We start from the raw sequence: 25,247 nt of genomic DNA, 5'->3' as shown, positions 1-25,247 counted from the left end.
TACTTCTGGAAAACGTACAGAAGTTTAACACAGTACTGTCCATGAATTGAGTTCGATATCAGTTTAGATCACTTTCAAGGATCAATTTATTTGTTTCGAAATGTCAAATGTGGTTTTTGTTTCTTTTAAAGGTCACATTAACAAAATCTAGAATAATTTCAACATAATTCCAATGAACTTTTGGTAATAAGACATCTTGAAAAGTAAGTTCACCCCCACAAAAAAAATATTCCATCTTAAATGCCAAGTCTGTATAACTCACTGTGCTCCAAGTGAGCGAAAAGAACATCCCCAATGTCTCTTTCCCGGCTTCAACCAAAGTTGATTCCGGCTTCAAGCCAAAGTCGATCCACTCCAGTGATCGTCCGTACGTTGTCGTATTGAGACCAGAATCCCGTTGGGTTGACAGTTACACTGCCAAAGATGGGTGAAGGTGTCCTCGAGAAGTGACGGGGAAATCACACCTTCTGGTATGGACGTTTGACGGCTCTCAATCGGCGAACCGCAGATTTCCCACTCAAAAGCCACGTTACACACACACATCAAATTAACGTCTGGATGCGGTGAGAATGGTTGAAGCGAAGTGAAAAACCTTGAGCGATGCGGGTCAAAATGGCCGACGGCCCGTTCTCAAGGCGTATATATATTCATATATATACATGTATATGTACAGTCACGTGAAAAAGTAAGTACACCCCATGTAAAGTTTTGACTTTTTCAACATATTTCAACACACAGCTATTTGATCTTCATTTCAACAATATTGATAAATAAAGGTGATATAATATAACAAATATCATGAAACATTTACATTTTGTAGTCCATTGTATAATTTAAATAAACATAAATGCAAATTTCACATGTGGAAAAAGTAAGTACACCCTTGGCTCTAATGGGTGGTATTGCCCCCTTGGCCGAAACAACCTCAAGTAGGCGTTTCTTATAACTGTCTACCAGTCTCTGACATCGACTGGGAGAAATTTTTGCCCACTCCTCATGCAGAATTCTTTCAGCTGTGCGATGTTTGAGGGGCTTCTTGCATGTACAGGTCGTTTCAAATCCCCCCACAACATCTCAATGGGATTTAGATCCGGGCTTTGACTTGGCCATTCCAGAACCCTCCATTTCTTTCTTTTGAGCCATTCCTTGGTGGATTTACTGGTATGTTTAGTGTCATTGTCATGTTGCAAGGTCCACCTTCGGTTGAGCTTCAACTTCTCCGACAGATGGCCTCACATTAGCCTCAAGCACCCTCTGGTACAATGAAGAATTCATAGTGGAATCTATGGTGGTGAGCTGCCCAGGCCCTGATGCAGCAAAGCTGCCCCAAACCATAATATTTCCACCACCATGCTTTTTTTTTTTTTTTTTTTGTATACAATATCGAGGCTCGTGAAAGAGCGAACATTAATCACATGAACACACAGAAAGACAAACCGACACATAAAACATATAACATAGGGAGCGGTAGACAAGATGGGGAGAGAGGGGGAAGGACACAAACACAACATTTGAGAGCAGGGACCGAGAGACATGGAGACATCGAGAGATCTGAGAGAGGGCGAGGGCTTTGGGGGGGGGGGGGCGTGGGAAGGGGGCAGTGGGAGAGGTATAAAACATATGGACACTGCCAGGACTTCCAGGAAAGAAGTTGGAATTTCAAACAAGGTGGATCTGGGGTGAATTAGCGGGGGTAGAAAAGATCAAGGTTTTGGATGGGGGAAGATAAGAGATGGTGGTGAACAGCTGTTTTAAAGACCTGGAGGGAGGAGTGGGATTGAAGGGAGTGAGGGAGTTTGTTCCAGAGGCGGGAGAAAAGAGGAATGAAAGAGTGAAGGTGAGCGGAGAGCCGAGATTTCGGCAGTTTAACCATCAGAGGGTTGCTGGCAGATCTTGTGCGACCTGTAGGAATATTTGGGGGACAGAGCACAGAGAGAGCTGGGGGTGCAAGGCCGGAGAGGAGTCGGTAGAAGACAGAAAGACCACCTACCTGCCTGCGGTGAGTGAGTGAAAGGCCCTCAGAGATAGCTTCATCGCGGGAGATTCCAATAATTCTGAAAGCTTTGGTTTCAACAGCGTGAAGCCGAGCTAGGTGTGAGGCAGGAGCACCGGCCCATAGGGGAGAACAGTATTCCATTGAGCTGCGGATGAAAGCCTTGTATGTGGTGAGGAGCTCAGGTGTGCCGAGGAAGGACTTCGCACGACGGAGGATGCCCAGTCGGCGACTGGCTTTGGAGGCCAGCTTGGAAATGTGGTTTTCCCAAGAAAGATCATGGCAGATAGTGAGACCCAAAATCTTGAGCGACAGAACTTCTTGGAGAGGATTGTTGAGAAAGTAGATGGGAGGGTTGTCCAGTCGATCTTTTCGGAGAGACATAGTAAGAGTGTGAGATTTGTCAGGATTGAAAGACATGTTCCACTTGTTTGACCAGTCTGTGATTTTGTCCAGGTCTTCAGAGAGTGAGGAGGCAGCAGACTGCCGATCTGAGGGAAGAGGAATGGAGCGGCAGAGAGTGGAGTCATCAGCAAAGAGATAGAGAGGATTTTCGAGAGAGTCAGAGAGATCATTGATGAAGACCAGAAAAAGCACGGGGCCCAGAACACTGCCTTGGGGAACTCCAGCCTGAACAGGAAGAGGAGATGAGAGAAACCCATTCAGGGCCACACGTTGACGACGACTAGAGAGGAAGTCCGCCAGCCATGCGTGGAGATTTCCATGGATACCAAAGGAGGAGAGTTTGGTGAGCAGAGCGGGGTGCCAGACCGTGTCGAAGGCACGTGATATGTCGAGGGAGACAGCTCTAATTTCCTGTTTGGCATTGAGGACCTCCATCCATTGTTGAGACAGCAGAAGCAGCATGTCCAGAGTAGAGTGACCTGGTCTGAAACCAAATTGATGATCAGAGATCAAGCCATTGGAGAAGAGGAAAGATTTCATATCAGAAGCAATGATGGATTCCATGACTTTGCTGATAATTGGGAGAAGGCTGATTGGTCTGTAGTTGCTAGGATCTGTTTTTGCACCTTTTTTGTGCAAAGCGGTGATGTTGGCTGATTTCCAAGCAGATGGCAGTTGACCTTGAGCAAAAGAGAGGGTGAAGAGAACAGAGAGAGGGTGAGATAGAGCAGCAGAGCAGGATTTTAGGACCCGTGGGCTGATGCCGTCGGGTCCAGTTGCAGAATCAGAGTCGAGGGTTGACAGAAACTTTTCCACCTTGTCAGGAGGAAAGGACACGGAGTCCAGGAGCAGCAGGGTACGACTGGGTATGGTGGGTACAGAGAGGGATGGGTTTGGGACACAAGATTTAGAGGCAAACACAGAGTTGAGGCATTCAGCTTTTTCACGTGCGGAGTCAGCTGTGGAGCCGTTTGAGGTAAGGGAGGGGATGGAGGGGGAACAAACACCAGAAACGGATTTGACCAGACGCCACCAGGATTTGGAAGAGGGAGACAGATAAGAGAGTTCGGTCTTGAGAACGGAGAGATATTGTTTCCTGGCTCTCCTGAGGGTGGACACACACTTGTTTCGGGCTTTGTGAAAGGAAATGAGATTTCCTTCCGTTGGATTTGCTTTCCAGGAGACGAAGGCAAGTTGTTTCTGGGCAACAGCCTCACCACAAGATTCCGTGTACCATGGACGGGAGGAAGGGTATGACAACTGAAGACGAGATGGGATAAATCTGTGCATGAGAGAGAGCAATTTACTTTGGAAGAATTCCCAGGATGAGTTGATGTCAGAGGTGGTAGAGATGGGAGACCAGTCCAGATGATTGATGGCTGCTTGAAGACCGTGCCAGTTGGCCTGAGTGAAATGCCAGACTCGTCGACGCTGAGCAGGCTCCCTGAGGATGGTCAGAGAGATGTCCACTTTAACAAGGACATGATCAGATGATCCGATCGGAGCAGAAGAAGAGCAGCAGACATTTTCAGGGAAGTTAGTCATAACCAAGTCCAGAAGAGAAGATGTTCCGTTGACTGAGATCCGGGTCGGGAAATTGACAGATTGTGTCAGTCCCAGTGAGTCGCAGAAGTCCTTTGCTGAGGAGCCATGGCTGGTGAGAGAGGTACCCACACCCAGCCAACTGGCATGATGACAGTTGAAATCACCACATATGAGGAAGAGAGAGTTGGGATGAGTAGATAGAAGTTGGTCCATATCATCAGACAGCGAGATGTAGATGGAGTCATCACTGTTTGGTGGACGGTACAACACACATATGAACAAGAGGTGGGAGCGAAGGGGAAGCCGTAGCCAGAGGTATTCCTGGGGGTGAGGTGGAGAGAGTGCAGTGCAGGGCGAGTGAGGAAGAGAGTTTTTGATAAAGATAGCAACCCCGCCTCCAGGACGAGGCTCAGGTCTATCATACCGGAGGAGGGAGTAGCCCGGGAGAGATACTATGGAATCAGAGACATCATAAAGGAGGAAAGTTTCTGTTAAGCAGATCACGTCTGGTTTGACAGAAGCAACCTGTATGGAGAGATCAGTTAAGTTTGAACGAAGGCCCCGGATGTTTGAGGTCCATACCGTTAATGAAGAGGAAGGGGGAGCATCAGATACAGAACAGGGGGGAGGAGGGGTAGGGTAAGATGTGGAAGAGGTGGAAGAGGTAGGGAGAGCTGTTGAACGTGTGTCAGAGATTTCAGAATAGCTCGGAGAAAGGGAAGGATGGGGCGGACAAAAGGTTTGATGGTGATTGGGTGAGCCACAATGAGGTGTTATTTGAGGAGGGGGAAGAGCGAGGCAGAAGGTTGGGGGAGATGGAGGTGAGAGTTTGAAGGGGGAAGAAGCGGGGAGGACGCTTTGAGGAGGGGGAGTGAGCGGGGGGAAATTGAGAAGCAATGAGGGTGGGGAGATTTGAAGGGGAGGGGTGAGGGGGGAGTTTGGGAGGGAAGGGACAAGGGGAGGGATTTGAAAGGGATGGGATATGGGGGAGATTTGGAGGGGAGGGGTGAGGCAGGAGTCTAGGAGGGGAGGGGCGAGGGGGCGTCTTGGCGGGGAGGGGTGAGGGAGTAGTTTAGGAGGGAGGGGGCAAGGGGGGAGATTTGAAAGGGATGGGTGATGGGGAAGATTTGGAGGGGAGGGGTGATGGGGAAGATTTGGAGGGGAGGGGTTATGGGGAAGATTTGGAGGGGAGGGGTGAGATTGGATTTTTGAAAGTGTACGATTTATGGGAAACGAACATTTATTGCAAAATGAGTTTCTTGTGACCTTCGAGTTAAAAATACGTTTAAGGACGCTGGATGGAGGATGGAGTGCAGGAGAGTTTAGGGAATGTAGAACAAAGGCACTATAGGAGATGGATATTTTTTTTTTTTTTTTTGGGATGAATTGATTTGGTGAGCAAGTCGAAAGCAGCCTTTTAAAGAAGAAGAAGAAAAAGGTGTTATAAAATATGACGGAATACATAACTTGAGGGGAAAGTGTAAACATTGAAGGTTAATGAGTGAAAACTATCTGGGGAAATGGGGGAGAAACACGTGGTCGAAGAACGAACGAACGAATAAGAATGAATAAACGAATGAGAACAGAGAAGGAAATGTTTTTTTTTTTTTTTTTTTTTTTTTTTTTAGTTGAGATTTACACAAGGAAGTAGGCTATGGGTGAAAAGACTGGGAATACAGAGAACGAAAGTTATTGGATCACAAACGACGGACCACTGAGAGAAAAACAAAGCCTCAAGGTTGTACAGTGCACACTGTACAAGGCCTTGCTCGCGACACGGCAAACAGACGATCAATTTATGAAAGATAAACACCGAGAAACAACCAAAGTTGCACACAATAACTTCACACACCGAAAGATAAATACAGTTTCGACAAAATACAATTGTGAACAGACTTAACTTCGAAAAACGTGGAGACCGTGTGGAGCTTCGAAAATCCCTGCCGCCGTCTCCAAGATCTCGCGAGATCTTTCCGAGTTTTTTTTTTTTCTTTTCCGAGTTTTTCCGAGTCCGAAAACTTTTCCGAGTTTTCCGAGAACTTTCCGAGTTCCACAGTCAGCTGTGTGTATCAACTTTACAGTTGATATCAGGTTCTTGTGGTCAAATGCTGTCTTTTGTTTTCACCAAACATGTCTTCTGGTACTGTGGCCAAATAGCTCTACCTTTGATTCATCTGTCCAGAGCACATTGTTCCAGAAGTGCTGGTCTTTGCCTAGGTGTTCATTGGCAAACTTTAGTCTTGCCCTGATGTTCTTTCTGGACAGCAAAGGTTTCCTCCTGGCACACCTCCCATGTAGATCAAATTTGTGCAGCCTCTTTATAATGGTAGACTCGTGCACTTGGACATCAACAGTGGCAAGAGCTACCTGTAGGAACCGTGATGACATTCTGGGGTTCTTAGAGACTTCTTTCAGCATCTTGCGGTCTGCTCTCGGGCTGAACTTGCTGGGGCGGCCTGGCCTGAACAAGTTGGCAGTTGTTTGGAATCTTCTCCACTTGTGGATGATCTTCCGGACAGTCGAATGATTGATTTCAAATTGTTTGGAGATCTTTTTAAATCCCTTCCCAGACTCGTAGGCATCTATAACCTTCTTTCTGAAGGCCTCAGAGAGCTATTTTGATCTAGGCATGGTGACGCCGCACACTTCACCAACAAAGAGCAATTCAAATTAAATGTCTGAGGTTTAAATAAGACAGGTTCGTCCAAGATCCTCTCTAACGATGTTCTAATCATTTGCACCTGAGCTGGTGCACCTGATTGTAATTTTAGGTTTTTGAAGTAGTGATAAATGTAGGGGTGTACTTACTTTTTCCACATGCGAAATTTGCATTTATGTTTATTTAAATTATACAATGGACTACAAAATGTAAATGTTTCATGATATTTGTTACATTATATCACCTTTATCTATCAATATTGTTGAAATGAAGATCAAATAGCTGTATGTTGAAATATTTTGAAAAAGTCAAAACTTTCCATGGGGTGTACTTACTTTTTCACGTGACTCTATGTGTATATACGTATATATATACAAAAATATATACACTGAACAGTAATAGAAACGTCACTTCATAAAAATAATTCCTGAACATTTCCCATAGAAATATCAATGCATTTCGTTTAGATATCTCATTATTTACATTCGTCTGTATCTAAATTTAATCCTAACTACTGACAGTGGTGCTCACGTGGATAAAAACAGGTCACCAAAACGCAGGCAAAAAAAACGACCATGGTACAAAGTCGTGCATGATTCCCATGGAAATCAAAATGCACGTCCGTCTCCTTGTGACTTTCCCTATAAAAGGCACCCCAAAACGTGTGTTCATCATTCGTGTTTCGATGCCAGCGCCATGCCCAGACTTACGAGGATTCAGAGAGACCAGGCTATTGGAAGATTGCATGCTGGACAGACTGCACGAATGGTTGCCAATGCTTTCCATGTCAATGTGAGAACCATCTACAGGTTACAGGAATGATACCAGGCCACCAACAGCACCGATGACCGCCCACGCAGTGGCAGACCGAGGGTAACAACACCACGGCAGACCGAGGGTAACAACACCACGACAGGATCGACAGATTGTGCGTCATTACATCCAAGATCGCTTTAGCAGGGCTACAGAAACTGCAAGACAAACAGTTGGAACCCACCAGAGACACATTAGTGGTGATACAGTCCGTTGACGTTTGAAGAACAGGGATGCCCGTTGTCACAGGCCGTATTGTGGCCCCATTCTTACAGTTCGACACTGCCGTGACCGACTACAGTGGACCACACAGCATCAAAATTGGCGTTACCAGCAGTGGAGAACCGTTCTTTTCTCAGACGAAAGCCGATACTGTGTTTCCATGGCAGATGGCAGAGTGAGAGTTTGGCGTAGACGTGGGGAACGCTACTCAGATGACTGTGTGATGGAAAGAGACTCGTGGGGTGGTCCAAACATCATGGTATGGGGTGCTATTGCTCTCAATCACAAAGTCGGTCCTGTGGTGTTCCAGAATATTGGTCCAGGAAGAGGCAATGGTGTCACAGCTGCTCGCTACATCGATCAAGTCCTCAGACCTCACGTATCATGTCTTCCAGCAGGACAACGCCCGTGCCCACACTGCCAGAGCAACAAGGGACTTCTTGCAACAGAATGGCATCCAAACCATGCACTGGCCTGCGCTCAGCCCCAATATAATCCCGATAGAGCACTTGTGGGACGAGGGAAGACTGAATGACGTTCGACCAAGGCCGACAACTGCAGCTCAACTCAGTCAGGCGTTTCTCAGAGGGTGGACCCAAGTGACAAATGCCTTCATCAACCATTAATCCACTCCATGTACAGATGATGTATGGCTGTCATCAACGCTCACGGAGGTCACACAAGATACTGATTTTGACCTCCCTTGTTCTCACCTGGTCTTGTGTTTTTCTTATTCAGAACATTTCACATTATTGTTTGAACTGTGGTGACCATACCTGTAATGTTTCATGTTGATCCTAAATCTCAATTCGTGTTGATCATGACTTGAAAATAAAGACTCCAAAATATTGATTCTGACTGACGTTTCTTTTGCTGTTCAGTATATACAAAAAAATATATATATATATATATTTTGATGGACAAAATAGAGGGAAACCTGGACAAATTGGGGATGTGGGGGAGAATGAGGAGTAGGGAAGGATGCACAGTGTGGACAAGATGGATACAGAAGTAAACTTTCAGGAAGGAAAAACTGAAAATTTGGAAAGAGGTGGGCTTGGGGAGGGGGATTCTTGAGGGTAGAAAATATCGTTTTGGATGGGCGATGATCTGAGATGGTGGTGAACAGCTGTCTTGAATTTATATCGATTGGTTATATCATTTTAATATCAATAGCTCCAATGAATAGCAACACCGGTTATAGAGAATGTATCATGCCTTTTCATCTTAATGGAGATATACTGCTACGTTTTTAAGTTTTAAAACGGTGTTTATGATTACACCTCTCACACTGAAGTAGTGTTGCTATTTATGGCTTCTCACTGTTAAATGTTTCGGTGTTGTGTTTGTTTTCCTGCAGACGTAGAGTTTCCTTCAGTACCTGTTCCAGATACAGATACAGTGTACCACACTAACTCTGGCTCTCCATTTACATACCAAAATGGCACGGCCTACTTTCAGCATCCTGGTATGCCCCTCCCAATGATCCAAACGGTAAGCTAATAAATATTCTGTCTCACATACTGTATGAATGTTTTCTTTGGCTTTTTTCATCTCTATTATATACTAGCAAAAGTACCCATCCCCAGTGACGGGAAAAGCAAGCAAATGTACCCGTCCCCAGTGGCGGGAAAAGTTTAAGTTAATCTATCAATTTAAATTATTTTAATTATAGTCGGAAGGACTTCCGACTTCCGGTCCCTCGAGCGACGAGGCTTGCTTCGATCTCTCCACGGCATCAAAGTTTGAGTGTTTTGCCGTTCGTGTCTTTGTCAAATTTCTGCTGGGTATTTTGTTGTGTATGTGTTATTGTGTGTTTCTATTTCGTTTTGGTTTTGTAGTTGTTGCAAATTTGTGTGTAATTAGTCGTTTTTTTTTGTTCGCACTTCGTGCGCAGTCTGGTCTCTCCAGGCTCCCTCCCCCCCACCCCGCCTCACCCCCCCCCCCCCCCGTCAGTGTTTTGTGAATATGGGTTCTTTCCTTCATAGTATTTGCTTGTTTCTTTGATTTTCTTTTCTCCCCCCGACCTCTCACGAACATCTTACCCTTTGTCCAGCGTTTTGAAAACAGAATAAACAAATAAACAAATAAACAAAACAAACAAAAATTCTACATCAATTCTTTCTCTCCTCCCGGACACGTGCTTGTTCGCTCTCCTCCTCGTCTCGACTTGTTGGGGAGGACTTGTTGGGGAGGAGTGGCAGAAGGCGAAGGGTACGGGAGCAGGAACAGCAGAGCATGAAAGTTATAAGGCAGCCAGGAAGGCTGCAAAGAAAGAGGTAGCAAAGGCGCAGGAGGCATGTAGGAAAATGTTCGGAGAACGCTTGGATTCGGAAGAGGGTCAGAAAGCCCCGCCCCCTATATCTCGTTTTTCTTCCACCTCTGTTCCCGCTTTCTCAAATCCACGTTCTCACTTAGAGACTTTTCCCAGATTGTTTTTCATGGCTTTGTTTAAATATTATTTAAATATGTTTATGCTGATGCCCCCCCCCCTCCCCCCCAGAATTTCCATGTTTTAAACGTTTCCCAGTGTGTACCCTGGATTAGAATAGGTACACTGTATCCCTGCGTGTCGTAAGAGACGACTACGAGGGTTGGCGTCAGGAAGGGTATCCGGCCATAAAAACATTGCCTCAAAAAGAGAACCATGACAATTACAACTACATATGGACAGGGTACAGACCGAAGTGGAGATCGGTTTCTGAGGTTTGGGACATGGAATGTAGGGACAATGACAGGGAGATCAGGAGAAGTGGTGGAAGTATTGGTCAGAAGAAGAGTGGACATATGTTGTGTGCAAGAGACTAGATGGAAGGGAAGTGGTGTGAGAATGGTGAAGGGTAGGCAGGGACAGAAATACAAGTTTACGTGGCAAGGGTGCCTGGAGGGTGTGAATGGTGTTGGTGTCCTGTTTTCTGAGGAGTTTGTAGACAGTGTGGTGAGTGTGACTAGAGTGAGTGATAGGTTGATGATGGTGAAAATGATGATTGGAAAGCTCTTGGTGAACGTCATCTCGGGATATGCTCCGCAGGTTGGTCGGAGCGATGAAGAGAAGGACAAGTTCTGGTGTGCGATAGAGAAGCTGATGGAAAACGTGAAAGATGAGGAAGTTGTTGTGGGAGGAGGAGACCGAAATGGACATGTGGGAAGGAGTATGGATGGTTTTGACGGAGTTCACGGGGGTTATGGATATGGTGTGAGAAATGGAGAAGGTGAAAGGTTTTGGAGTTTGCTGATGGAGCTGATTTGTTGATTTGTAATACTCAGTTCCAGAAAGAGGATAATAAGCTTGTTACAAACACGTCAGGTGTGTCGACGACAACCGTTGACTACCTTATGGTGCGTAGGCGAGATAGGGGGCACCTTCGGGACACAAAGGTGATCCCGGGGGAGGAGGCTGTTTCACAGCACCACTTGGTTGTCTGCGACATAAGGGTGAAAGGTGCGAGGAGAGCTCGGCGGGTGAAGTACCAACCGAGAATGAAGGTGTGGAGGTTGAAAGAGGTGACAGTAAGGGTAAGGGAGGCATGAAAAGAGAGGCTGAGTAGGGTCGAGGATGATGTGGTTGAGCTTGAAAGTGGTTGGATGTCAATGAAAGCTAGTCTGTTGGAAGCCGTTGGTGAGGTATGTGGATGGACAAAAGGACCACCGAGGCACTCGGAAACATGGTGGTGGGATGATGAAGTTGGAAAGAGGATTAACGAGAAGAGGAAGAAGTTCAAGGAGTGGCAGAAGGCGAAGGGTACGGGAGCAGGAACAGCAGAGCATGAAAGTTATAAGGCAGCCAGGAAGGCTGCAAAGAAAGAGGTAGCAAAGGCGCAGGAGGCATGTAGGAAAATGTTCGGAGAACGCTTGGATTCGGAAGAGGGTCAGAAAGCAGTATTCAGGATTGCAAAGCAGATGGCGAAAGAGAGGTGTGATGTGATGGGGGTGAGTTGCTTGAAGGATAAAGTGGGACAAATCGTTGTCGACCCAGATGGAATTAAAGGAAGATGGAAAAGATATATGGAAATGCTGTTGAATACAGAGAATGAATGGGATGGCAACATAGAGAGTAACCCAGTTTTAGGACTGGCAGAGAAGATAACTGAGAAGGAAGTTTAGGAAGCGATAAAAGCAATGAAGGGTAGAAAAGCGGGAGGGCCGACGGGAGTTGTGGGAGATATGTTGAAGGCAGCAGGAAGTTGGGGTGTGAAGAGAATGACAGAGATCTGTAATCTGGTGGTGAAAGAAGGCCGCATTCCAGTGGATTGGGAACCGAGTACCCTCGTCCCTCTATACAAGGGGAAAGGTGACCCTCTGGAGTGTGGCTCATACCGAGTGATAAGGTTATTGGAGCATGGAATGAAGGTATTGGAAAGGGTGTTGGAGAGGAGGATAAGGAAGAAAGTGAAGATCGATGAAATGTAGTTTGGATTTATGCCAGGAAGAGGAACGACAGACGCGCTTTTCATTGTGAGGCAGTTGCAGGAGAAATACATGGAGAAGAGGAAGAAGTTGTTTCTTGGGTTTGTTGATCTGGAGAAAGCATTCGATAGGGTTCCACGCAAAGTATTGACATGGGCATTGAGGAAGTTAGGAGTGGAGGAATGGTTGATCAGAGTAGTGATGGCAATGTACAAAAGAGCGCGCACAGCTGCTGTAAGGACGAAGGACGGGAACAGTGGTGAGTTTGAGGTGAAGGTGGGAGTGCATCAAGGGTCGGTACTAAGTCCACTACTATTTGTAGCTGTGATGGAGGTGCTGGCTCAAAACGTAAAGGAGGGGTTACCGTGGGAGTTGTTGTATTCAGATGATCTGGTGTTGATTGCGGAAAGTATGGATGGACTGAAGGAAAAGATGAACAAGTGGAAGGAATGTATGGAGACAAAAGGTCTGAAGGTGAATATCGGAAAGCCGAAGGTGATGGCAAGTGGTAAAGCATGTGGTGAGGTGGAAAGAACTGGGAAGTGGCCCTGTGCTGTGCGCAGGAAGGGTGTCGGAGTGAACTCCATTCAATGTACAATGTGTGCTGAGTGGGTTCATCAAAAATGTAGTGGTCTGAGAGGGTCATTAACCAGTGTGGCAGCTACATTCAAATGTAAGGTGTGCACAGAGGGAACTGCAGATGGAGGAAATGTTGAGTTGGATCTTGGAGACGGCATGAAGCTGGCAACGGTTGCTCGAGTGAGATGTGCATGTAAGAATTTTCGGGAACTGAGTGGCGTGCTGATGATGAGGGGAGTGTCGTTGAAGCTGAAGGGAAAGGTGTGATGTGTGAGAAGTGTTATGATTTATGGGAGCGAGACATGGGTAATGAACGTAGAGCAGCAACGAAGGTTGGAAAGGGTGGAAATGCGAATGGTTCGACGGATGTGCGGAGTATCGTTGAGAGAGAGGAAGACAAATGATGAATTGCGAAAGATGATGGGAATAGAGCCTGTGATTGATGCTGTGAAGAGGAACAGGTTGAGATGGTTTGGTCATGTGTTGAGGAAGGATGAAAGTGACTGGTTGAGAAGAGTGATGGAAATGAATGTAGAAGGAAGTAGAGCATGGGGAAGACCGAGAAAGACTTGGCTAAAGATGGTGGAAGAAGAAATGCGGGCAAGGGGGTTAACAAGGAGAGATGCAGAAAATAGGGCAAAATGGAAAAGATCATCATGGGGACCACAAGGCTAACCCCCGCTCTAGCAGGGAAAATGGCCTTTAAAATGCATGTTGTGTTGTTGTTATCAATTTAAATTATTTCATGGACAAAAAGGTTAATTGTGTTGTACTCTTGGTTTCACTCAGAGCCAAAGCTCTGAGCTACTTAATCCGCCCACCATGAAATAGTAGTGCAACATCGGGCAGGAGAGGTTCAATTTGTCTAAAAAGAGGACAAAATATCCTGCTTGAAAAATAAAATTTGGCATCAACCTTATTCCTGCGTGTTCTCACATCATTTCAGTGAATGTTGAGCTTTTCAAATACAATGTGGGAAGCAGCTGCCGTAAATGGGAGACAAACAAATGCAAGGGCAGACATCACAGTTTGCAATATATAATCGATACATACGAGTAGTAAATCTGAGCTAAATTTTCTTTGTTCTATAAATAGGATGGATTCTTCTTTCAACAAAACTTTTTTTTTGCATTGCTTGGCACCCCCCTATCAAACACGTGAGAAAAACACCAATCCTGCAGGCGCATAAGTGACAACCTATCTATAAGGAACCCTCTTGAAAAATAAAATCTGTGACTTGCCACTAATAAAAAGAATATATAATTTTTTACGATTTGTACATTGCCTAAATCTGTCGAAAATAAGCGATAAAAATGATACCATACTTATGATGACAGCATTTACGGTTCTTAGTTTATGTGAAATACATTGGGAGATTCAGAAATGTGATTTGGTGCAATTCTCCATAATGAAATTGCCAAGAGGCATGTGCAATATGTGATGGTTAAATATCTAAGTCACTTTAAATGGTACCTTGACTTTTGATTCTGCCGAATTTCATTGGAACAGTTTATGCTCATTCGATAAAGTACTATAAAATTGCTTTTGACTTTCGGATGTGCATTTTATGTGGTGTCAGTTTACAATTTCTCAATTATAACTTCTTTTTTATGCCCTCGCAACTGGTGGCATGTTTTGGGGTCGTCCTTCCGGCCGTCCTGGTGTTGGGTACTATAAAATCCTGGTCCGTCCTGGTGTTTATCCCTGGTGTTGGGCTAGCGGCTAGGGTGCCGGCTTAGGATCCTAGGATCCTGGGTTCGAATCTCGGTCGATCGCCGAATTAACGCCAGGGGGGTTGACTCAGCCTGTCATCCTTCCGAGGTCGGCTATTTGAGTACCAGTTCACTGGTAATTCCCTGTTTGTCGTTGAAGGCGGCAAAAAGGGTTGGCGTCAGGAAGGGCATCCGGCCGTAAAACATTGCTTCAAAAAGGGGACCAAAAAACAACAACTACCACGGTCCCCGAAAAGGCCAACCCCCGCTTTGCGGGGAAAAATGGCCTCTAAACGGTGGTCTTCCGTCCGTCCGTCTGTCTGTCTGTCTGTCTGTCTGTGCGTCCGTTCATCTGTCTGTTGTTGTTTTTTTCTGCCTCCATCGATGGAGGCATTATGTTTTCAGATTGTCCATCCAACTGTCCACCCGTCCGTCTGTGATAGGTTTTTATCCGTCCGTCTGTCCGTGATCCGATTAAATTCCCTCTTCGTTAACTTTTCGTTAACGCCATAACTTGAGAACGGCTGATAGGATCTTAATCACACTTGGTGCAGGTATGTACAATGATATAAAGATTAACTGATTCGATTTTGGGGTCAAAGGTCAAAGTCTGTAATAGGTCTATAATTTGAGAATGGCTGAAGTGATCTAATTAAAACTTGGTACAGGTATGTATAATCATGCAAATATTAACCGATTAGATTCTGGGGTCAAAAGGTCAAAGGTCTAAATCGGTAATAGGTCTATAACTAGAGAACGGCTGAAGTGATCTAATTCAAACTTGGTACAGATATTATAATGATGTAAAGATTAACTGATTAGATTTTGGGGGTCCCGAGGTCAAAGGTCAGAGGTCATGTCAGGTAAAAATGTGATAACTTGAGAACAGCTGAATGGATTTACTTCAAACCTGGTACAAGTATTATAATGATGTAATGTAATAATGTGGGTGACGTCCTTGAGGTCCTGACATTGAAGAGTGTTGTTCTAGTTGTTACCATAACTTGTGAGGTACTGAAGTGATTTAAACCAAACTTGCCAAAAGTAGGGACTGTAAGACCAAGTAAGATTTTAACTCATTACATTTTGGGTTCAAAGGTCTAAGGCGTGTGACCTTTAATGGAAAAGCTTTGTAACTGCGAACTTCTGAACCTCTGAAGAGACTTCAACCAAATATGCCACAAGTACAGACTGTAATGCAATGATGAGCGATTACATTTTGAATTCAACAGGTCAAAGGTCATGCACCCTTTGAAAATTACTTTGCAGACCATAACCCGAGTTATAAGCATCTGATGTTGTGTCTCTTCTACTAATCTGTTTGTTTTCTCATGTACTCTTGTATAAGATGCCATTATACTTACTTGTTGTCAGGGCACTGACATCATCATACTTCGATAAAGTACTATCACGATGCTTTTGATTATCGGATGTGCATTTTATGTGGGCTCATTTTTCAATTTCTCAATTGCAGTTCATGGGGTGAACTTAATCTCTGTGCTTGTATGTTTCATTATACAAGTACTTTGTGCACACTGGCTTAATCTAGCCCTTCGGATATTCACCAAAATCTGACCTGTTACCATGATAACTATAACATTTTATTAAAAAAACACAAGGGTTTGTACACTAAAACTAGAAAAATGTAACTGTGTCGCAAATATGCCTCCGCATAGTCCCACAATGGGTAGATGCCATCGTTCACTGTGCTAAAAATAAACAAGTTTGATTTAAATCCCTTCCGCTGTTCTCAAGTATCACATTTTACCAGACATGACAGGTTTCACATCTGGTGAAGCAGTTTCAGAGAAGGGATTTTTTTTTAAATGTCGGCTTTCAAGCTAATATGGCTGCCATACCACATGACATATGACCTTAAAAAATGTATACTCTGCATATGTATGGGTAGGGGATCACATTTGTGAAGTTTCGTGTTGATCGGATAAAATTCGTTTATCTATTCAAGATGGCTGCCAAACCACGTGACCTACGACATCATCATTTTCAAACTATATGCAACAGTGCTGTTAGATGATATTTGTAAATTTCACATCGATAGGGTGAGCGGTTTCAGAGATATAATTATTTAATATTTTCCTTCAATCCAATATAGCTGCCAAACAATGTGACATATGATCTCATAAATTTAATATTTCAATACAAATGGGTCAAACATAGATCATCATGTGCATGCAATTTCAGATTTTTAGGATAAGAAATTCGATTAAAACATTTTTGGTTGGTATACCACTTTTTTTTTTTCTTTTTTTTTTTTGTATACAAGATCGAGGCTCGTGAAAGAGCTAACATTAATCACACAAAAAGACAAACCGACACACAAAACACAAAAAACAAGGGGAGCGGCAGACAAGATGGGGAGAGAGGGGGAAGGACACCAACACAACATTTGAGAGCAGGGACATCGGGAGGACTTGGGGGGAGGTGGGAGAGGAATAAAACATATGAACACTGCAAGGACTCTGGGGTGAATTGCCGGGGGTAGAAAATATCAAGGTTTTCGATGGGGGAAGATAAGAGATGGTGGTGAACAGCTGTTTTAAAGACCTGGAGGGAGGAGTGGGATTGAAGGGAGTGGGGGAGTTTGTTCCAGAGGCGGGAGAAAAGGGGAATGAAAGAGTGAAGGTGAGCAGAGAGCCTAGACTTTGGCAGTTTAACCATAAGAGGTTGCAGGCAGATCTTGTTCGACCTGAAGGAATATTGGGAGGACAGAGCACAGAGAGAGCTGGGGGAGCAAGGCCGGAGAGGAGTCGGTAGAAGAAAGAAAGACCACCAACCTGCCTGCGGTGAGTGAGTGAAAGGCCCTCGGAGTTGACTACATCGCAGGAGATTCCAATGATTCTGAAAGCTTTGGCCTCAAAGGTGTGAGGCAGGAGCACCAGCCCAGAGGGGGGAACAGTATTCCATTGAGCTGCGGATGAAAGCCTTGTATGTGGTGAGGAGCTCAGGTGTGCCAAGGAAGGACTTCGCACGACGGAGGATGCCCAGTCGGCGACTGGCTTTGGAGGCCAGCTTGGAAATGTGGTTTTCCCAAGAAAGATCATGGCAGATAGTGAGACCCAAAAGCTTGAGCTACAGAACTTCTTGGAGAGGATTGTTGAGAAAGTAGATGGGAGGGTTGTCCAGTCGGTCCTTTCGGAGAGACATTGTAAGAGTGTGAGATTTGTCAGGATTGAAAGACATGTGATGACATCTTCACCTATGATGTCATCATCATCCTGCTTTTGTTCCCCTTTGGGAGTACTTGACAATGTGCCAAGTTTCAAATTTTTCCATTCAGCGGTTTCTGAGAAATAATTTTTTAATTATATGCTTTTAATCCAAGATGGCTGCTATACCATGTGACCTATGACATCACAATTATAAAAACATTCTGCATGGGTTTCAGTCCTACCCTGAAAGTTTCGTCTCAATCAGCCAATGGTTGCTGAGAAAAACGAGGTTTAGCCCATGCGGACGGACGGACAACCCGAAAACACCTCGTCGGCGGAGGCATAAAAACCAACTCAGTTTACCCTTATCGATCACTGTGATTGCAGATATCTAGATTTTTAAATCTTGTTTATCTCATCACCTCTCCTCTTTTATTAGGTTATCTTCCATAAGGATAAAGTTTTCTTCTTTTAAATTTTCCTTCTCCTTCCTGATTTTCTTTACTGTATATTTAATACCTCCCGTCGATGGCCACTTGCATATTTAATGCGTGTTCATCATAAATTATGCTCTGCTTTATGCTACATATAATTTGACAAATCATTTGAATGAATACTTTGTGCTGCCTTACTTTCCATGCTCAATGGAATGACAATCCTGTTTATCTATTTTTTGTGTGCAGTATTCTGCTCCTCAAGCTTATTCTGCTCCTCAAGCATATCCTGCTCTACATTTGATCTTCACTCCTACACCACCGCCACCCATCCTCCCACAGCCAAACTACCATTTCCCGGTTAGTCATGATCCATTAGAGCTGGGCTATTGGTAAAGTATAACATCTTTGGATAGTGTAGACAGATTTTAAATTTGAATGTTGCACATTTTAAACCAGTGACAAAAAAAGATGGAAAACAAAAAATGCTCCTTTACCCATCCTTCATATTAGTTGATGGTATTTAGAGCAAAAGGTATTGGGATATACTTACTGTAAATACCTTTTGTCACATACCCCACTGAATGGTGGCACATTGCACAATTTTAGCAGATAAACAAATTCCCCACTCTGACATGTGTTCTCACAGCTTGTGTGTGCTTCCAACACTGTCATAGTTGTTGCACCACATGTGCTTCCTGTTCTTATTATTATTCTGTAACGGCCACAATTATTCCAACGTTCTTGTGGGGTTGGCTGAGGGACGCTTGGCCCAAGTCTTTCACGACCTGGCTGGCCATGCCCGACGTTCGACTAAGGTTAGGGCAGGAATTTGTTCATAGTGCTGGTTCGCTTACTCTTCGTGAAGGGCATTGTGGGATCTTTAATGCCCACCAGCTAATGCCGGCAGATGGGACACCCATTTAACGTCCATCCGAGGGACGGGCACACACATTGATGAATCGCCCTTGGTTCCTTCATTCCTTCCAGTTGGTTTCTTTCACAAATGGAGAGAAATTGAACGAATGAGTGGAGGTGAGCAGTGATCCTGGATTTTGGGAGTTTAACTAGAAGGAGCTTGCTGGTGGACCGTGTGTGCCCCACAGGAAACTGGGGGGCGCGGTCAAATAATGGAAAGAACAGAGGTTGTACGACCAGAAAGGAGGTGGTATAAGACAGAGAGACAACCCACCTGCCTGTGATGGGTAAGTGATAGGCCAATGGACCAAGATTCATCACTGAAGATTCCAATAATCTTGAAGACCTTGGTTTCTACGGTGTCAAGCTGAGCAAGATGTGAGGCAGTGGAGGCCCATCAGTAGATGAAGGCCTTGTAGGTGGATAAGGGTTCAGGTGTGCCAAGGAAGGACTTTCGATGATGGAGGATGCCCAGTCGGTGGCTGGCTTTGGAGGTCAACTTTGAAATGTGTTTTGCCCAAAAAAGATCATGGTTGATAGCAAGACCCAGGAGTTTGAGTGACTGAGCTTCCTCAAGAGGATTGCTAAGAAAGTGGGTTGGGGTTGAGGGTTCCAGAAAGTCCTTTGGGAGAGAGATACATATATGTGTGCAAACATGTTTATGTGCACAAACATTTATATGTGCACAAACACAAGGAATGTCAGCAGTAACCAATTTGTTCTTTGCTTATATGTCATCAGTGATATATTACATTCTATCAAAGCTATACAACGGCTTAGTGGATGTGATGAATAACCAACAATAGACATTGACATGTCTTGAGGGTTGATGTGATGCAAACATATTTAGAGGCTTGTAATGCAAATCTGCTTGACAATGCGATATAACTTGGCAGGGCTTGAAATATGAGATCCTCAAGTTTCACTCTCTGAGGTTCATCTTTTTTAAGAACAGCAGAGGTCAAGGACCCGCATATTTTTTATATATTGAGTTTGCAATATTTTTTTATCAATATTGAGTTTGCTAAGTTCTTTGAACTTCATCTTTGAATTTCACATGGACAGGGAGTCACAGTGGTTGAATTGAGCATGCCATCAGGTTCAATGAAGAGATATGTCTGAGTACCATTAGCGGAGCAATAAATGCTGATGTGGAAAATAAATAAATTGGAACAAGTCAATGCAGATGAACCAATGCAGAAGAAAAATGTCAAGAACCAATCCCTGGTAAACACTGATAGAAGGATGAAGTGGATGTGATGAGTAACCAACAGTAATTACAGGAAATGTACATTCTCTCAGTTTATATTTAAACCTACCAAAAGCTGGTTCAGATATACCAAAACAGTAGATAGGTCCAGAGGTATAAAGACTAGCTGATCATTGGTCTGCTTTGTCCATAATATAATTTATGACTTCAGCAGGGCACTCTAAGTATTATGAAGTCTAGACTTGAACGAAGGCTAAATATCCTGATTGCAAGGCCAAAAAAAACTGATTTTTGAAAATAATTTGAGAAGCTTGGAATGAAAGGCAAAAGAGGGATTTTTGAGGATTGTTTGTATGCAGTTTAGTTTTCTTCAAGATGGGATTTCTTGTGGATTGTTTAAATTATTGGACCCCATGGCTCAAGTCCGTGTCCAGCATAGTCTCACGAGGCTCACCTTCAATTTAGCACAAAAGCACATTATACAGTAACAGGAGGGTGAACTGATGGCACCATGTTATTTTCACTGGTGTCTAGTGTTGTGAAAATCAACCAAGTCCACAACTTGTCCCATATGTAGGTTTAATTTCAATCAGATCTTTGCATCATCCTGTAAAATACATCATGCAATATATATATCAGGATCTAGGCATCATATGAGAAAGATTGAATATATCAGTCAATGCAAGCAAGCCTAGAATATAAGTGGGTACGTACCATTCAATTCTACATGTCATTGTATAATGTCGCAGGAGTGGCCTCGAGTCGCGGACGTCCGAGGTCTTATAGACGCCGCTCAGCGGTTTAAGTGAGCATCACACTTGGGTTCAACTTTGGTACATTTTCACTACATTCTCCCCGCCGTTAGAACTATACTGCCGCGAGGCAGGAAGCGAGCGCGCGTCAGCATTAATTGATTGAGGAAGTCATTATATTATTAGTGGGGTGTCAAAGAAATATTTCCCTATTGATTCTTGTCTTTGTGCAATTGTTTTATGTTTCGCTATGCATTATGTTTTGCACTCTGTCAAAGCGTCTTTAGGGCTTCCTGAAAAGCGCTATATAAAATAAATCCATTATTATTACAGGTCAGTCGGTCCATCCGTAGCGGTCAGGGTGGCGAATTACCCTGCCAGCACAGGTTCGGAAACTACCGGGTACGACATCCCCAAGCCCGGAGTCCCCTGCTTTGGAGTAGCCGCTGGAGGCAGGTGTCAGTGCCTTCAGGCAGGGGTGTATCAGGCGAAGGGAGGGACGGCAGATGTTCCCGAGGCGCACTCATAGCCTGGTTAGCAATCATGTCCGATACCGGCAGACGATGAGCCCGTGGGTCACAATAGTCTAGTCTTACAGTGGGGTCGTCGGCACAGTAGCTAGATAGGATAAGTTGTACCTTGTCGAAGAGCGAATTTCCATTCGTCGCAATGCAACACATTACAGGAAGATGTGTCGATGTGTAAGATGTGTAAATCAGTAAGCCTCTTTACAGTAAGCTGTAACAGTAAGTAAGATTACATGACAGGAAGCCATTACAGTAAGTCTGTACCTGACTAGGCTCCCAAGGGTACATGGACTGTAAAGAGTAAGTAAGATTACATGACAGGAAGCCATTGCAGTAAGTCCATTACAGTAAGTCTGTACCTGACTAGGCTCCCAAGGGTACATGGTCGATCCATGTTAGGTCCATGTCATGGAATTGCCGAGAGAGAGAATCGATGAGAGCCATTCGGAGCCATAACGAGAGTTACTCGATACCGGCAGCGGCCCTTTTTGAAATCACGAGACTCGAGCGCCCTCTGACGGCAGCTCATACGAATTACAAACTCTTGCTTCGGCACGTGAAACTACCGTTGGCAGCGATCCTTCTCACGAGACTCGAGCGCCCTCTGACGGCAGCGCGTACGAATTACAAGCTCCGGCAAATATACGTTTGCCACGAGCGCCCTCCGAAGGCTGCCTGAACGACCGGCAAACTGCAGTCGGCGTGGGAACCGCAACCGAGTATGGCAGATTACGACGACGCACAAAACGACCGAAACCGACGACGCACAAAATGACCAAAACGCGCCTCCCCAGCGAAGCGCGCAGAACCTCCGCGATGCATACGGCAATCCCGTCCTGCAGTACAGCGCTCGGAGGATTGAAGAAGATCGGCTATACCGGCTACCGAGAGAACGTCCCGGATGGATTGTCCATCCATGGACCGTCCTATTGACATACCGAGAGGATGTCCCGGATGGATGGATTGTCCCATTGACAAACCGAGAGAATGTCCCAGATGGATTGTCCATCCATGGACCCAAAGCGAGAGAATGTCCCGGATGGATTACGCATGGACTCAAAGCGAGAGAATGTCCCGGATGGATTGTCCATCATCTCACCCCCACACTCATCCGTCCCCCCCCCCTCCCCTTTTTATGTTGAGATAGCAGCCGCGCGCCGCGTACCGAAGTCGAGCGACCTTCACAGTCTGGGTCAGAGGGAATGGAAACGGGCAGCGGCCGGGCGAGGCGTCTCGCAGTCTCGAAATGTGTCGTGGAGGCGAGCCAAGAGCCCTGTCCTCGAAGCAACAAGCCCAGAGTCAAGGGCGAACAGGCGGGACGGTGCCCTCGTGGCCTGCTCAGGGGACAAGGGAGTCGGGCGCAACGCTCAATGTTACCATCTCATGGGGTCACCGTGTACTCCCAAATGCCCCATGGTCTTATCGATTAACGGCATAAGTCCTCGATGTTGGCTAGTCGCCCTTGAAGGCCGCCACGCACTTTTGTGCTGGGGCGGTCAGGTTGAGTATTTCCGCTATCTGTAGAGGTACCAAGGTAGACGTACTCTGATGACGCAAGCGCGTGAAGCAGGCAATTACGTTAATGGCACTGTAGGGCAAACGCGTGATTAGTCGATGACGTCATCAATTGGTTCGGGCGCGTGCGGGCGGGTTTGACGGCGATTCGCCCCGTCCTCGGATTCCTGGAGCGGAGTTCCAGCTGATCGGTATCCCCAGACGGAGTAAAGTGGCACACCGAAATCTATAGTCTCGCGTCCATTGGGCACCAGCATTCGAGCGGGCTCGAGATTGGTGTACTGAATACGAACCCGGCCGACGAGTGAATTGTATTATCTAGGGCGCACTGCGTTCGAGGGAAAACCGAAAGTCGAGCTCGGCCCGTTGAACCAGTGCGGCACGCCGAGTCGAGTGGGCGAGCACGCTTGGCAGCGATAAACTGCACGTCCTGAAGTAGCATCTCGTTTGATAGCCTTCGGACCGTGTTATACATATCACGTCCTGAAGTAGCGTCTCGTTTGATAGCCTTCGGACCGTGTTATACATATCACGTCCTGAAGTAGTGTCTCGTTTGATAGCTTTCGGGCCAAAGGATCGAATACATATCACGTCCTGAAGTAGCGTCTCGTTTGATAGCTTTCGGACCGTGTTATACATATCACGTCCTGAAGTAGCGTCTCGTTTGATAGCCTTCGGACCGTGTTATACATATCACGTCCTGAAGTAGTGTCTCGTTTGATAGCTTTCGGGCCAAAGGATCGAATACATAACACGTCCTGAAGTAGCGTCTCGTTTGATAGCTTTCGGACCGTGTTATACATATCACGTCCTGAAGTAGCGTCTCGTTTGATAGCTTTCGGGCCAAAGGATCGAATACATATCACGCCCTGAAGTACCGTCTCGTTTGATAGCTTTCGGGCCGTGTTTTGTCCGGAGTTTAGACATAGTTAGTCATATAGAATACATATGGTATATGATCATCTAGCTTAATGCAAATCGACTAGCATCGAATACATATCACGTCCTGAAGTAGCGTCTCGTTCGATAGCTTTCGGGCCGTGTTTGTCCGGAGTTAGACATGGTTAGTCATATAGAATACATCGCGCTATGGTATATGATCATCTAGCTTAATGCGACCTTCCCCCGGTAGTGCCCGAGTGCTGTGAAAGTCTATGAAGGTCCCGCTCGACGTCCTTAGAAACTCATCCGTGCTGCGGTGAGTCCTCGAATGGTGCCAAGCGAGCCTCTTGCCAAGCGAGCTTCATGCATTGAGGCGATTCCGGGCAGCGGAGTTCGCCGGCCTCGTTGAGTAGCCACGCGTAGGTGGGATTCCGACCAGCAGCAATCAGGGCCGCCGGCCTCGCAGGGTACGGCCTGTGAGGGGAATCGCATACGATTCGCGTGTAGGAGGTGATTCCGACGAGCAGCGATCAGAATCGCCGGCCCCACAGAGTAGTGCCCGCGATGGGCGCAGTGCGCGATTCGTGCGTTGGAGGCGATTCCACCGAGCAGCGATTGGTCGGGTTGGCCGGCCGTGTGAGGCATGGCAGACATGGGAGTCGTGACCACTCGCGTGGGAATCTCATCTCGGGCCGAGGCACGCAAATCTAGGATGATTCTCTCGGACGGAGCCGTTAGCGTTTCGAGCAACCGAGGCTAGACTCGTACCTTCGGCTCCAAGCGGGTCCGTCGTTCCGACGGGGTTTCGGCCACAGGACGTTGCCCAGTAGCATCGTTCTCCAGGCGTCTTGCCGGAGTCCGTCACGCCTGCTCCGGCGTTCGGGCCTCAGGAGAGCAGTTCGCGCTTTGACGACGCGGTTCCGCAAAATGCTTGCGAGGTCCCAACGCATCCGGTCCCTTCGAGGCAGACCGGCAGCGAGAGTAGTCGGAGCTCCGTGGCTGGAGCTAGCTCGACGGGTCCTCCGCTGGTCATTCTTCTCCGAGGTGGGCCTCGCAGGAGCGTGGAGAATGTCGGGAAACGCTCGTCTGAGATCTGCGTTCATCCGGCCATCGCCAGACTCGTGTCCCGCCATTTCCGCAGATCATGATTGAAATTAAGTGTTGTGAAAATCAACCAAGTCCACAACTTGTCCCATATGTAGGTTTAATTTCAATCAGATCTTTGCATCATCCTGTAAAATACATCATGCAATATATATATATATATATATATCAGGATCTAGGCATCATATGAGAAAGATTGAATATATCAGTCAATGCAAGCAAGCCTAGAATATAATTGGGTACGTACCATTCAATTCTACATGTCATTGTATAATGTCGCAGGAGTGGCCTCGAGTCGCGGACGTCCGAGGTCTTATAGACGCCGCCCAGCGGTTTAAGTGAGCATCACACCTGGGTTCAACTTTGGTACATTTTCACTACATCTAGATTTTGCCTTCAC

At 45.7% G+C, this 25,247-nt stretch overlaps 1 protein-coding gene and 1 non-coding gene across 2 annotated transcripts in view; one reads left to right on the top strand and one right to left on the bottom strand.

The window, feature by feature from the left end:
* The window catches only part of LOC137430836 (boule RNA binding protein), a 33,452-nt gene extending 15,203 nt beyond the window's left edge, over positions 1–18,249 (top strand). Inside the window, exons 2-3 of the transcript XR_013624126.1 lie at positions 8,998–9,131; positions 18,189–18,249. This is a non-coding gene — a transcript (boule RNA binding protein). The remainder of the gene's footprint in view (positions 1–8,997; positions 9,132–18,188) is intronic.
* The window catches only part of MRPS31 (mitochondrial ribosomal protein S31), a 396,402-nt gene that overhangs the window by 41,802 nt on the left and 329,353 nt on the right, over positions 1–25,247 (bottom strand). The window lies entirely within an intron of this gene.

The sequence above is a fragment of the Myxine glutinosa genome, chromosome 7 (genome assembly GCF_964187855.1).
Source record: "Myxine glutinosa chromosome 7, kmMyxGlut1.1, whole genome shotgun sequence".
In the NCBI taxonomy this organism is placed as follows: Eukaryota; Metazoa; Chordata; class Myxini; order Myxiniformes; family Myxinidae; genus Myxine; species Myxine glutinosa.
Note: the sequence above shows the minus strand (reverse complement) of the source record. Positions and strands in the feature narration are given on the sequence as shown.